The sequence below is a fragment of the Glycine soja genome, chromosome 18 (assembly GCF_004193775.1).
Source record: "Glycine soja cultivar W05 chromosome 18, ASM419377v2, whole genome shotgun sequence".
Lineage (NCBI taxonomy): Eukaryota > Viridiplantae > Streptophyta > Magnoliopsida > Fabales > Fabaceae > Glycine > Glycine soja.
Window position 1 is genome coordinate 45,687,128 of NC_041019.1, and position 16,390 is coordinate 45,703,517.

At 37.7% G+C, this 16,390-nt stretch overlaps 1 pseudogene; it reads left to right on the forward strand.

The window, feature by feature from the left end:
* Positions 1 to 7,749: 7,749 nt before the first annotated feature.
* Positions 7,750 to 16,390, forward strand: part of LOC114396743 — a 37,337-nt pseudogene continuing 28,696 nt past the window's right edge.

Below are 16,390 nucleotides of genomic sequence, written 5' to 3' on the forward strand. Positions count from 1 at the left end.
TGCAAATAGAAAACAGGAGGTGCAAAAAGCAAAAGCCCAACAGGTGAAGTCAGCAATAGGAGGGGTGCCAATAGCAGAAGTAAAGTGGGCTGCACAAAGCCACGCGCTTAGCGCGCGACCTCGCGCTAAGCGCCCATGTATTTTTCAAACTTTTGAAATTTTGAATCTGAGGGGCAACCAAGGGACACTCCCTTTGGTGCGCTTAGCGGCCACAGGCGCGCTAAGCGCGAACGTCATAAATTTTGGGGAGTTTTCGAAACTCCCCAACCCCTCAGTTGCCTCCCAGGGGGTTTTTAATCTCAGAACCCCATATTTTCCTTTCTCTACGCCTTTCAACCTCTTTACTTCTTCCTCTCTCTGCATTCTCTCTTCATCTACTTGCTTCCCTGTGCCATTTCACGCAGATTGCATACAAAAAGGTGAGACTGGGAATCTGGACTAGTGTTATACTTCTTTGCAGGTACCATCACGCTAAGCCTTGCATAGAGGCTTAGCGGGAACAGGCAATATGAAGAACAAAAAGAGGAGCGCGCTAAGGCGCTGCAAGACAGAGGAACGAGCACGAAGCACGCGCTTAGCCAGCACGGTCGCGCTAAGCGCGCTCATCAACCTCAACGAACGCACTAAGCGCGTGCTAGTGGTGCTAAGCGCGTGCCAGCAACACCAGCAGACTGGCGCTAAGCGCGGGGCTGGGCCTTAGGGCCCATCAGCCCTCGCGCCTTACTCTTTACACCCCTATTTCCACTCTCATCACCCCTTCCTTTTTACTAACTACACCCCCTAGTTGCTACTTTCTGCACCCCTTCTTTACTAACTACACCCTAGTTTTTTTACTTTTTGCACCCCCCATTTTTACTAATTGCAGTCTGTTCTGTTGTTTTTGGTTTTTTTTTCAGATGGCTTCCCGTAAACGTCGTGCCGTGCCCACACCAGGGGAAGCGTCCAACTGGGACTCTTCCTGCTTTACCTCAGAGATTGCTTGACACAGGTACCAAGACAACATTCACATTCGGAACATCCTTCCGGAGAGGAATGTTGAACTTGGGCCTGGGATGTTTGATGAGTTCCTCCAGGAACTCAGGAGGCGCAGATGGGACCAGGTGCTTACACGCCTACCAGAGAAGAGAATCGATGTGGCTCTGGTGAAAGAGTTTTATTCGAACCTTTATGATCCAAAGGACCACAGTCCCAGATTCTACAGGGTGCGAGGACAAGTCGTTCATTTTGACGCTGACACGATTAATGACTTCCTCGACACCCCAGTCATCTTGGAGGACGAGGAAGAGTACCCAGCCTACACCAGATACCTCAGCACTCACCCCGATCCTGACACCATCGCCGCCATACTATGTACTCTAGGGGGGCGTTTTGTTCTAAACGCTGATGGTCTTCCCTGGAAGCTGCTGAGGAAGGACATGACAACACTCGCTCAGACATGGAGTGTCCTCTCTTATTATGATCTTGCACCCACTTCTCACACATCTGATGTTAATCTTGACAGGGCACGCTTGATCTACGGCTTGGTGAGCCGGATGGATATGGACGTGGGCAGCTTTATATCTCAGCAGATCAGTCAGATTGCCCAGTCCAGCACCTCGAGGCTCGGGTTCCCAGCGTTGATTACAGTGCTGTGTGACATTCAGGGGGTAGTTTCTGATACCCTGATCTTTGAGTCACTCAGCCTTGCGATCAACTTGGCCTACGTGAAGAAGAACTATTGGAACCCCGCCAATCCATCGATCACATTTCCAAGGACTCGCCGCACACGCACCAGAGCCTCGGCGTCGGCATCAGAGGCCCCTCTTCCTACCCAGCCTCCGTCTCAGCCTTCTTCCCAGAGACCGTGACCTCCACCTGCCTCCACCTCAGCATCCCTGTACATGCATGGTCAGATGCTGAGGTCCATCCACATCGGACAACAGCTCATCATGGAGAATATGCACAAACTGTCCTTACATATGCAGATGGACCCACCGCTCATCACTCTAGAGGCTTATCGTCAGCAGGTTGCCTGGCCAGGAGACCAGCCCTCCACTGACAGGGGGGAAGAGCCTTCTGGAGCCGCTGAGGATCTTGTAGTCGATGAAGACCTCATTGCTGACCTAGCTAGCGTTGACTGGGGCCCATGGGCAGACTTGGGCAGAGGCAGTTGATGTTTTCTCTTATATTTTGATGTTTTCTCTTATATTTTGATGTTTTCTCTTATATTTTGATGTTTTCTTTTATGTTTTGATGTTTTCTTCTTTCTTATGTTTCTTTTATGTAGTCTGTTTGGGTATTAAAAAGAAGTAGTAGTAATAATATTAGTATTTCAGTATGTGTTTTCTGAGTAATAATTGCATGGTAAACTTGAGCAGTCATAATTTTTGAGCTTGTTCTGGAAGGTTCAAACACTTGAGATGCCACTAATCCTTGGAAACACTGGTTCTGGAAGCACAAGTCAGGTCAAGAAATGGAACATGAATAGCACAAGGTGGGAAGGTTAGCCTGATGGAACAAGGTCATAACTGGTACGCCAAATACTTGCTTAAGTCCCGGTGAGAGTGTGAACTTAATTGTGAGAGAAAACGCCTGTTTTTAAGTTCCTGGTTTTGCATCATTCTTAAACTGTTAGAATAGTTACTTAAGGTGGATATGATCAAGGCCATGTTTGTTATGATTAGCTACTTAGCCAAAAAGCCAACCTGACATGATTTTTACCCCTTGCACCCATGATTGAGCCAATATAGTATTTTGAATTAACCCTTGAGCCAATAAAATGATAGTCCTAACCCTTTAGGATGATAAGAGAGCAAAAATGGGTTATAAAGGTCTTAATTTGGGGGATTTTGGGAAATAGGTAGCTAAGATAATAGTACAACACATAGTAAGACACCTTTTACAAACTGTAGGCCCAATTCTAAAAAAAAAATGTGTGTAATAAAGGGCAGAAACAAGAGAGCAAGAGAGGTGTCAAAAGAAAAGTGTTGTGGGGAAATAAAAGGGTTAAGAAAAAGGCCTCGGAAGAATTAGAAATTTTTGCTCTCTTAATCCTAAGTTTGAATTCCCAAGAAAAACCATGATTTTTTGTAACTAAAGATAACTGTAATTGAGATGAAATGCAAAACTTTGGAGTCTTACTTGCAGGTTGTTAGTAAAATTGCAAACACTGAACCAGACACTTGTGAGCAGAGGGAAACACCAGCCTTGTGAGGAAAGTAAGGCAAGCCAGATTTGATTAAGATTCCAGAGGACTGACTAATTCCACTCTTGTGTTTTATGCTTTCATTTTGAGATGTTGACAGATGCGGAAAGGACCACTGAAAGAAGGAGGAACTGAAGCCATTGATAGTGTTGAAACAATCAGAACTTGCTTGAGAATTTATTTACTTTACTTTTTATTTTTGGTTTGCTTTGGGACAAACAAAGTTTAATTTGGGGGATTTTGATAACTGCTAAATAAATGTGAATTAATAGTAGTTAATTAATCAAATTTTGGCCTAGAATTAATTATTTAGCAGTTATTTATAATTGAAAGTTGAAAAATTAATTAAATTGAATTTCTGGTTGCAGATACGAAAATTGAGGTTACATTAAGCAAAAAGGCAACAGAAATGAAGAAAAAGAAGGAGTTCTGAAGCAGGCCCAGCCCAACACTCGCGCTAAGCAAGCAAAGAAGACAGGCGCTAAGCGAGGCGTTGAGCTCGAAGATGTAGAATCCGTTACGTGCGCTAAGCCCCAGCTACGCGCTAAGCACGCAATCCAACAGAAGCACAGGCTAAGCCTGCAAGGCGCGCTAAGCGCGCGATCCGAACGCGCTAAGCGCGAGGTGTCGCGCTAAGCGCGCGATCCGAACGCGCTAAGCGCGAGGTGTCGCGCTAAGCGCGGCTATGAAGGTCAAAAGTCCACTTCAGCAACTATAAATAGAGAGCCAGTCCCAAGGAATCGACATCACGCCTCAGAGCAATTCCCTCAGCACTCCCAGCCTGAGCTCTCCTTTCTCTCTCTATATTCTTTGTTTTTATTATCCCTATTCTTTCTTTCACCCCCAGTTGTAAGCCCTCAATGACCATGAGTGGCTAATCCCCTAGCTAGGGCCTGGTAGGCCTAAAAAGCCAACGATGTACGGTGTACTTCAAGAATTATCAATGCAAAGAGGATTTATTCCAGGTTTTTCTGTTCTAATTCTTTTCTTGTTATCTTGCATTCATTCTTGAATTTCTTTTGGGTTTTATTCACTCGGGAGAGGGTATTTCCTAATAAGGGTTTAAGATTTAATGCATGCATTGGTTTTAGGGGTTATACACTTGGGAAAGGGTAACACCTAATAGAACATCTTAAGAAAAGAATCCTTGGGTTAGCATTGCTGGGCATAGAATGATGACTCAATGCCCATGCATTTAGCAACATCTAGAACTTAACCTTAATGCATTTTAATTATTGAATCTTCGCAAAGGCATTTGGGAGATAGGTAGTTAAAATAGGCATGTCATCGTGAGGCATCAGGGGCAAGTAAAATTAGCAGATGTGGGTAAAACTAATACCAGTACATTGGTAATGAATATCATATTTACATGCATCGTAGGCCAATTGGGTTTGTCTGGTCTTGGCAGTTTTATTAATTGTCTTTCCGTTTAAACTATTCGATTTAGTAATAGCAATCTATTCCTGCACTTATTCTTGCTTTTATTATTTTACTCTTACTTACAAATTGAGAAGTATTCGATAAAGTGCAATAAAATCACTGTGGAAACGATACTCGGACTTCCGAGGTTTACTACTTAAGAGCGATTTGGTACACTTGCCAAAACCTCAACAACCTTTCTGCTTGGTCCTTTCTTTGACATTGAACATTGAACCTCAACTCTTTGACATTGAAGCCCTACCCCTTCTTCCATTGAACTGGACGAGGTTGACTTTATCGCTCCTACTTCTTGGCTCGAAGTTTCATGAAGAAAGAGATTGGTTAGTGAGTTACTAACTTTGTTAGGTTAAGTGGTTCGTGTACTGTTGAATAAAGGTCGTGGGTTCCATATAATTTCTTTTAATGGTGATGTTTGCTAATCGTGGTTGCAGGGAAGACGTGCGCATGTCATCGATGAGTTGTTGGTAAAGAAGGTGATACGTTTTTGACTGGGCTGCAAACGTGTCAGTGGGTTTTTTTTATTGAAGCTCTGGTTGATGTTCGTATGGTGTTTTATTAGTAAAATATATTTATATATATATTGGTTATGTTTTATTAATTTGATATTTTGTTCATATGTTAAACTTTGTTCATATACAGCTAAATCTTAGCTTGACATGGTAATTGTTATGATGATAATAAATTTGTTGGTCTTTAATCCCTTCCAGAAGTTAGTGTAGAAGCCTAATTTTAGTGAAATTTAAATTAAAATGGTTCATTGAAGTCATCAACTTCATTCCTTTTGTGCAATTTCGCTCCCCAATCTGTTATACTACTCCAAATCCAATAGAATGGCACAAACGGTCTTTTACTTGGGAGTAACTAGTGCCTTACTTCATAAGATTAGCTTACATTTATGTGATTATGAATTCAGTACTTCATTTACTTTGAGTCATGATATTTTAATTATTTTTCATTTTGTTACTTTAGATCCTTTTCCTCGTTGTTGGTCATGTTGGGGTGTAATGAAAACTGAGAAGGTCCTGAGTTGTTTGGCTCGATAGTCCAGGATGAATGCTTCATGTATACCTGAGTAGGATATCTCTAGTTGGTGTGGCTAGGGATATTTTGCCAAGTTTATTGCTCAGTTAGGTTCATATTCTGAGACAAAAGGACACTAGTTGGCTTTCTAATAAATTAAAATTGGGTGAAACTGGAGTTTGAACATGTATGAAAGGGATATAATAAAAGTGGGAACTACACTTAGTAATTAAGGATACAAGATTGAAACGTGGGAAAAAAGAATGAATAACGAGATATTTACAATACAATATTAATTAAACTAACTAACAAGGTAACGACAAAAAGAAAATCACATTGAAGAATAAAATAAACAATAGAGACAATAAAGAAATAAATAAAATAAAGAGTTATTCACTAATATTTATAATTATTTTTATTTTCTTTTATTTATTATTATTATTATTTGTCAAAGTCAATTGGTTGACTTTGACTTAGTCAACACTGACGGAATGTTAACATGACGGACCTAGCACCATCCTAAGTGGCAAGGTACATATTCAAAGGAATGGGGTGTAACCATCACTAATTTTATTTCACTTTGAAAGGAAATGGGCTAGGCCCAAAATGAAAGCAAGTGCATGTGTAAAATAATTGGCAAGGCCTGATGATGTGAGACCGATACAGGCACGGCGACGGCGTGATGACGACGGTGGCGTGAATGTTTCGCGGTGGTGCAAACAAAAAAAGGATAGAAAAAACAAAGGTGAAAAGGGCCCTTAACGCCACCGACGAAGGGCCCAAGGGAGAATGATGACGGCCGCGCTCCTACACTACCACGGGATAACAACAAATGGTGACGACGACGTGAACAGAGGCATCACGGCCTCGCCCAAGTTGGCAAAATAAAATAAAAACGGAAACACATCAAAGAAGAAGCATTTGAATAACCAAACAAAATAAAGGAATAAGAAAATAACAAGGCCATACTGTGTAGGCCTCGCCAATGGCCAAGGTGGAGTTACCATGGAGGGTGGCGCAGTGATACGAAAAAAAGAAGAAGAAGGAACGAAAAGAACGAGAGAAGAAGAGGAGGAAAAGGGAAAGCAAAAGGAAAGAAGAAAATAATGAGAAAGAGAGACCGTGAAGGGAATGAGGAATACCTGAAGATCCTTTTCCCTTCTCTGACGACAGTGCCAAGTGTCACTCTTTTATTGATCAATGTTTCATCTTCATATTCGTGTTGCTATGTGCATTAATTACACTAACCTTTCTCTTATATGCATTCCTCTCCCTCCTAGTTTTACTTTTAATGTTCTTTTTTTTTTTTACTTTTACTGTTTTTTTTATTTCATTTGTTTGTTTTTTTTGTTTCTACTTTCTTTTTCTTTTTTATTCATTCATATTTTTTTACACGTTTTCTCTTCTTTTTTTCAATACTTTTTTGGTTTCTTTTTTCTTATTTTTTGTCTTCTTTTTTTGTTATTTCTTCTCTTTTTTTCTTTTTTTTTTGTCTTTTCTTTCTTTTTTAATTGTTCCTTTTTGTTTTTCTTCTTCTTCTTTTCATTTCTTTTTTCTTTTCTTTTTTTTTCTTAATACTTTTTCTTTTCTTCTATTTTTTCATTTTTTTTATTATTTTTGGATCCGCATAAAATTAGGGTCTGACAAAGAGAATAAAAACATAATTATTCTATTAATTATCATAATTGTAATTCTTACTCTTTTCCCACTTTAGATGTTAATTAGCATCTGGTATATATCCACCATTTTTTTTTACTTATTTATCATATACGGATATAGGTTCAAAAGGGGAGTATTTTGGTTTTAAAAATACTAAAGTAGTATATTTTTTTATACATTTTATCTGCATAGTGTGAGACATCCGGAAGTTGACTTTGCTTTACTTTTATATATTTTTAGAGGAGTTTGCAACGCTATATTGCAAAGTCTAGAAAAAAAAATATTTAAAAATAAAAAACAAAATACTACTATATTTCATATAAAAAAATCATTTAAACCTCACCTTTCATAACTTTTGTAATTGATCACGTGTGCATGTACTAATCCAGGCTCTATATATAAAAAGAGAACACCTTTGGAATCCATCACAGACAGAGAAACAAGTAACTTTTGAGTGAAGGTTTGAAGTGCTACGTACAAACAATGGCCACCAATCAGGAAGAGGTTACGCTTTTGGGAGTTGTGGGAAGCCCATATGCGTGAAGGGTGAAGATTGCCCTCAAGTTGAAGGAAGTTCGATACAAATTTTTGGAAGAAAATTTGGCCAACAAGAGTGATTTGCTCCTCAAATACAACCCAGTTTACAAGAAGGTTCCAGTTTTTGTTCACAATGAGAAGCCCATAGCAGAGTCTCTTGTGATTGTTGAGTACATTGATGAGACATGGAAGAACAACCCCATCTTGCCTTCTGATCCTTACCAAAGAGCCTAGGCTTGTTTCTGGTCCAAATTCATTGATGACAAGGTAACTCTAGCTACTTTTCTTCTTTTCTTGCTTTGTGCTTATTTGTCCCTAAAACAGTACCTTTCATGACATCTAAATGTGAAATCTTTGAATAAATCAGAGAAGTTGAAGAAACTTCATTCACTAAGTGTACTAAATTTGTCTAAAATCATATTAATGATGCATCAAATTCATTTAAGAATTATCTCCAATTGTTATGATTTGTATGAAATCTAGGGAGAATTTTGAAGTATTTTTGTGGGGTGCCACATCTGTTTCTATATGCTATAACTCAACCTAAATTTGTTTTTGCTTATTATTTTGTAAAATAGATTTGATGATGTAGTGTGAGACTCAGAATTTCTTAGGACAATTGTGAGGACTACTTGTTTGTTATTGTTGTTAAGATTTCGTTTTAAAATGATGCTTGTAAGTTGTAATCTAGGATTTCTCCATGTTAAGAAATCCAAGGTTGTTCCTGTGTTGACATTTTGTTATTTCAATTAATAAATTATTAAAGCATATTTCTATTCTTTAAAGTTCTTCATGATGATTAAGAAACTTGAAGCAAACCGCGTATATAATAAGCAAATTGAAGCTGTAACTTTAGCCATGGAATTAACTGGTTTGGATTTACGTCAAGATTTGCATATTAATATTAACTTGTATTTTTATTATAGGAAGCAAGCTCTTAATTTGGACACAGAACATGAGACAGGACCTAAACCGAAGTGGGTCACTGAAATGGTGCAATCTAAAATGAAATGCAAAAGCTGAATCTTCTGCTATAATTACACAATCTGTCCAATGGTTTTCATCTAGAAAGCCTTTAAGTAGTCTTTCTTTTGGTTACAAATGAAGAGCATGATTGGTCTATATTTGAAAATACTGATACACACGTCCAATATAAATTCGATGGATAAAAGTACAATGATCACAAATGAATTCTGATTTATGGACAAAATTATTTTTGTCTCAAACATAAGTGTATAACTGTAAACCAAACATGCTCGAATTTGACCAAGAACCAAACAAGAGAAATAATCACTTAGTTTAACACCACCGGATATCTATGTTCTCAACTAATGTTTGTGTAGCACATTCAAAATTTATAATTTTCTAGCCAACAGACCTTTATATCTTTGTTATTGGTGCTGCAGTAAGAATCTACACCCTCTCTTTATTTTCATTCATTTCGTATATGCTCTTAGTGGTATCTAGAAAATGAATTGCATGACTTAAAGTAGGAGAGGCGTAACATGATGCAAATGAGAAAATTAATTAATTGCTTTTTGTTTTGTTGAGATTAATTAATTTACGTTTATTGAATATGGAATGTGTACTTCTGAAATGTTCTTTCTCCAATCTAGAAAGAAACTGACAATACTTGTTTTTATTGTCAAGAATGGTTTGTGCATCCTTGTTTTTCCGGTCAATACTTGTATAAACTTTTTGTTCAATTCATATGCTGTCCAGGGCAATGAAAATAGTCACAAGAAGGTTTCTTTGATAGGTGCTGCTCTTCATCCTTTTTCGGCATAAGTCTTAATATGAATCATTAACTTTCTGAACCAGATCTCTTATTTCATATGCTAAGCAATATATTTATTTTTCTAGGACATCATACTTGAACCAAATTGTCATTCTTACAACCTTTACTAAAAGCCTGCAAGGTATGAATCATTTCATAAATGTTGGTAAAGTTTAGTAATGTTCATATGAAAGTGTAGTCACTTTATTGTGTTACACTGCTACTGATGTTTTGCCATTACACGTTCCAAGTGTTTTTCCAAGAAAATGAAAGGATGAACCACGTACATTTTAACTTGACATTCCCTATAGTATTACAATGACTTTGACTTTTCAAGGGACAACTATAGGCTTCAAAATTAATAGTATATTTAGTTGGATGATTTCTTCATGTGATGAGAGTTTTATTTTATATGTATTTTTGTTGATTTTTGCCTATTTAAGTTGTTTCAGGTGGATGATTACTTTACCTGATTATGTTTTACTTTACCTATGTTTTAGTTGAATGCATTTAATTCTACTGGTTCAGGACTCATTCGAGGTGGATTGGGTGCGTATGGAGAAAAAATATTAGGATCAAGCTTTGAGTACGTCCAAAGCAATGCATGTATCATTCTATGATTTTTTTTATTGGCTCATTTAATTTAACGCGCAAATTCTTGGATGATAATATTGTTAGTTATTTACGTGTCAATAATGCTCCTATATTATAGGGCTGAATGGTTTTTTTATTAGTTGCTTTATTTACTCTTATTTAGTGTCACTTAGTTGTCGTGTCAGTTAGTTTGTTTCTGAGAGTTTGTAAGACTTATATAAGTCATGCTTTGCATTGAATAAACGTACCAGTCCACAAACATTTTCTTGTGAGACTTACGCATACTTTGAGTTTCAACAATTGGTATCAGAGCTCCGTAAGGGGCTTGATCCAGTAAGTGAGTGAGACACGTGTGTGGAGAGCAAATATCCAGGTCAAGTGTGAAGAGCAATCTAGTATAGAGTGTGGGCAACCTAAGTGAAAAGTGTGAGAGTAAGGATGTCTACAATAGAAAAGTTTGTTCAACCGGCCATTTCAAGATTTGATGGCCACTATGATTTCTGGTCCATGACCATGGAAAATTTTCTGCGCAATAAGGAGCTGTGGCAACTAGTAGAAGATGGCATACCAACGTTGGGAGCCACGCCCACTGAGGCACAGAGGAGGAGTGCTGCTGAGGCGAATCTAAAGGATATGAAAGTAAAGAACTACTTGTTTCAGGCTATTGAAAGAGAGATTCTTGAAACAATACTAGACAAAAGCACGTCACAAGCGATATGGAGGTCCATGCAGCAGAAATACCAAGGCTCAACACGAGTCAAACGTGCTCAACTTCAAGCACTACAACGAGAGTTCGAATTGCTGATCATGAAAGATGGTGAGAAGATTGATACCTACCTGGGACGTACACTCAGCGTAGTCAACAAAATGAAAGCAAATGGTGAAATAGTAGACTCGAGCACAGTGGTCAGCAAGATACTTAGATCTTTAACCCAAAATTTCAACTATGTGGTGTGCTTCATTGAGGAAGCCAACGACTTGAGCACCCTAAGCCTTGATGAACTACATGGCAGCTTGCTTGTTCATGAGCAAAGAATGCAGAGTTTTCAACCTGATGAACAAGTGCTGAAAGTTACTCATGATGATCGTTTGGGAGCAAGTCGTGGTCGTGGTAGAGGAAGTCGTGGACGAGGAAGAGGACGTGGGAGACAACCTTTCGATAAGGCACTTGTTGAATGTTTCCAATGTCACAAACTAGGACATTTTCAGTACGAATGTCCTGGAGTGGAGAAGCAGGCTCATTATGCAACATTTGAGGATGCAACAGAGGCAGAAGATGAGATTCTGCTGGTGGCATATGAAGAAATGACACAATCTGTCCAGAAGGAAGACTGGTTTCTAGATTCTAGGTGCAGTCATCATATGACTGGTAATAAGCAGTGGTTCACAGAAATACATGAAGAAGGGCTCAATAAGAATGTGAAACTTGGAAATGACACAACACTAAATGTTGCAGTTAGAGGAAGTATTCAGGTTCAAATCAATGATGTTACTCATGTTATATCCGATGTTTACTACGTTCCAGAGCTTAAGACCAATCTCATAAGTTTGGGACAACTTCAAGAGAAAGGTTTAGCTATCTTAATCCAAAATGATACCTGTAAGATATTTCATCCAGATAGAGGATTGATCATTCATACTAACATGAGAGGAAATTTGATGTTTTATGTATCAGCCTCAATGACTTCCCAACATCCTCAGTGCTTCCAAGCTGAAGATGATTCAGATAAGGCAACTCTGCTGTGACATAAACGATTTGGACATCTCAATTTTAAGGGACTTAGCACACTCGCAAATAAGAAAATGGTGATTGGTCTACCTTCTCTGAAAACTCCCAAGACTATATGTACTATTTGTCTCGTGGGGAAACAACATAGAGATGTCATACCAAAGCAAAGTTCATGGAGAGCATTAATGAAACTCCAATTAATTCATGCTGATATATGTCGTCCCATTTCACCAGCTTCACATAGCAATAAAAGGTACATCCTGAGTTTTATTGATGATCATTCTTGTAAAACGTGGATTTACTTTTTGCATGCAAAATCTGAAATGTTCAATGCATTCAAGAGCTTCAAAGCATGTGTTGAAAAAGAAGCTGGCACCCACATTGTGTGCTTAAGAACTGACCGAGGTGGTGAATTCAATTCCAAGGAGTTTTCAGACTTTTGTAATCAACACGGTATCTCTAGGCAATTGACAACTGCCTACACTCCTCAACAAAATGGAGTTGCAGAGCGTAAGAATCGTACCATCATGAACGTAGTCAGAGCAGTGCTTCATGAGAAGCAGGTTCCAAAATCCTTCTGGTCTGAGGCAGTGCGGTGGTGTGTTCATGTTCAAAACCAAAGTCCAACCTCTGCAATAGATCAAGGGACTCTAGAAGAGGTGTGGAGTGGAGTGAAGCCGCATGTTGACTACTTTCGCACATTTGGATGTGTCGCACATGCTCATATTCCAGATCAAAAGAGAAGCAAACTAGATGCAAAGAGCCAACAATGTATTCTCTTGGGCGTAAGTGATGAGACAAAAGCTTACAAGCTCTATGATCCTATTACAAAGAAAGTCATTGTAAGCAGAGATGTGGTGTTTGAAGAAGACAAAAGCTGGAATTGGGATGCACATGTAGATGGAGGTACAACCCCTGCTCTTGATTGGGGAGACAAAGATGTTGAGGAAATTGAAACTGCAGAATCTGCATCCCAACAAATAACAGTCAGCCATGATCAACCAGTCACACTCAAGCCAACTTCAAATTCAGCACCTGCTGATTGTCCAGTTGAAGGGAGGGCAACCAGGACCCGGAGACAACCATTATGGATGTCTGACTATGAAACCAACCTATCTGTAGAAGAGGAGAGCTTACTGGCAATGATGATAACCGATTCTGAAGACCCCCAATCCTTTGAAGAAGTTTACATGAGTCAGCACTTGAGAGAAATGATGATAACTGATTCTGGAGACCCCCAATCCTTTGAAGAAGCTTACACGAGTCAGCACTGGAGAGAAGCAACGAATGTTGAGATGAAAGCAATTGAAAAGAACAAGACGTGGGAACTTGTAAATCTTCCAGACAGTGTTAAACCCATTGGCGTAAAATGGATCTTCAAACCCAAATTCAATGAACATGGCCAGATAGAGAAGTATAAAGCCAGGATAGTGGCCAAAGGCTATGCCCAGCAGTATGGAATCAACTACATAGAGGTATTTGCTCCTGTGGCTAGACTTGACACAATAAGAGTGTTGTTAGCTGTGGCAGCTCAACGTTCATGGGAAGTATTTCAGCTTGATGTCAAAAGCGCGTTCTTACATGGTGAACTTCAAGAAGAGGTGTACGTTCAACAACCTATTGGATTCATCAAGAAAGGCAGAGAAAATCATGTATACAGACTCAAGAAAGCTCTCTGTGGACTTAAACAGGCTCCACAAACCTGGTACAGTAAGATAAAAGCCTACTTTGCCAGAGAAAAGTTTGTACGTTGCTCTAGTGAACACACCTTGTTCATGAAAAAGGTTCATGATAATGTTTTGATTGTTAGTCTCTATGTTGATGATTTGATTTTTACTGGAAATTGCAAAGATATATGTGAAGAGTTCAAAAGTTCAATGCAGCTGGAATTCGACATGACCGATTTGGGTAAAATGAGGCATTTTCTAGGAATAGAAGTAATACAGAGTAAGGCAGGAATTTTCATCTGTCAAAGACAGTACGCACGTGAGGTGCTAGCTCTGTTCAACATGATAGAGTGTAACTCTGTTCGAAATCCCATTGTACCAGGAACTACATTGTCCAAGGATGATGAAGGAGCTTCAGTAGATGCTACAAAGTTTAAACAAGCTATTGGTAGCCTCATGTATTTGACAGTCACACGGCCAAACTTGATGTTTAGGGTAAGTCTAATCAGCAGATACATGACTAATCCAAAGGAGTCACATTGGGCTGCAACAAAACGAATTTTCAGGTATTTAAAAGGCACTATTGAGCATGGTCTTTTCTATCAAAAAGGAAAGAAAATTGGTCTCTCAGCCTACAGTGATAGCAACTATGCAGGAGACTTAGATGATAGAAGAAGCACCTCTGGATCAGTATTTATGATGGGAACTGCAGCTGTATCATGGGCTTCGAAAAAGCAGCCTGTAGCTAGTTTATCTACTACTGAGGCTGAATACATTGCTGCAACATCTTGTGCATGTCAATGCATTTGGCTTAGAAGAATTCTGGAGCATCTTGGGTTAGAAGAAAAAGAAGCCACTGAAATTTTATGTGACAACAAGTCTACAATTCAACTATCCAAGAATCATGTTCTCCATGGAAGAAGTAAGCATATTACAGTGAGATTCCACTTTCTCAGAGATCTGGTGAATGATCAAGTAGTTCAACTGAAATACTACAATACTAATGAACAAGTGGCTGGCATGATGACTACAGCTGTGAAGCTCGATCAATTTGAGAAGTTCAGACACATGCTTGTTGTAGTTAAAATTACTGAAATAAGCTAAAGCTTAAGGGAGGGAATGTTAGTTATTTACGTGTCAATAATGCTCCTATATTATAGGGCTGAATGGTTTTTTTATTAGTTGCTTTATTTACTCCTATTTTAGTGCCACTTAGTTGTCGTGTCAGTTAGTTTGTTTCTGAGAGTTTGTAAGGCTTATATAAGTCATGCTTTGCATTGAATAAACGTACCAGTCCACAAACGTTTTCTTGTGAGACTTCGCATATTTTGAGTTTCAACAAATATTAGATCTTTTTCTGTTTCTCTTTTTTTTTTGTATGATTAATTTTGTTTTTTTTCATTGTCTTACTCATGGTGTTTGAATTGTGTGTGGAAAACTGCTTATTATGAGAAAGCCGAGAACCTCTTCAATCCTGTGTTTCTAAGCTGTTTGATATATCATTTCAACAATACTTATTTATTGATTATCGGAAACTATTGTACCATACAACTTAGCATTTTAATATTTGGTGTTCTCATTTAATCTTTTTCTTAGGAAATTTGAACTGTTCTGTAATTCACTTTTGAATCTACTTCATATAGGGCATATACGTTCACTTCAATAATGCTTACATGTCAATAAGGTAAGGTTCCACTGATTTTGGAGGGGAAAACGCATACAGCTGGAAGATGATCTAAGCTACATGTCAATAAGGTAAGGTCTAGTTGATCTAAGCTACATTTTCTTGGTTGTGATATACGTGAGATTGTTTAATTTATTTTCATGATGTATCGTCACATCCATCACAAATTAATTTATAAGATTCATTACCATTACTGTAACTAGTACTGTAGTTAGGATTGTTTCAATTAGAGTAAATTAATTTGTTGTAATTGATTTTATTATATTGTTATTATTATCGTTTGTTTTGGTTTTTCATCATGTGCTTTTAATTAACATTTTAATTCAAGAATCTTAATTAAAGATAAACGTTATTTTAGTAATAAGCAACATCTTGGTTAGGATTTTATACTGATGTAACTTTAGATATATAATTTTGTTTCCAATAAATTCAAAATGTTTTCTTAGCTCAACTTAACCTGTTTATTTTATTTATCTTTTAAACTATTTAAATATATATTCAACAAGTTATATATAACTAATTTTATTTCTAAATCCCAAACATTAACGTGAATTATATATATTCAACAAGTTATAATTTTAGCTTACGTTTAATTAAAAATTGTAACGTGAAAATATTAGCATGTATAGAGATTATATGCAGGTATTCACTGTCTTTATTTTGTACATATTTTTAATTATACAAATCTACTGAAATTACTGTTTTTGTTTTGTACATTTTTTTAATGTTATATTTTACGTATATTTTGGTCGAATCGAGGATAGTGAATGTTTGAAATAGACTTTAGGTGAGAGATATAAAAAGTAATTGATGCTTTTTCAGACTTGGGAATATAAAAGGAAATTTGGGGAACATAAAATGCAGGGTAGCAGTTGAGAGAGAAAAAGTGAGACAACTATTTAAGACTTTGAAACATTAAAACGTAATGGTGAAATCAAAATTTAATGCAAGAATCTTTATTCGGAAGCGGTACAACCTTGGCACTAGTTGAATTTTATATTCATTCGTGAAGAGTACGCATGAAAGAAAATGATTTTTTGATTTTTTTTAAATAAAAAACATTTTAAAAAAAATGTTTTAGAATATCTATATTTTAAAA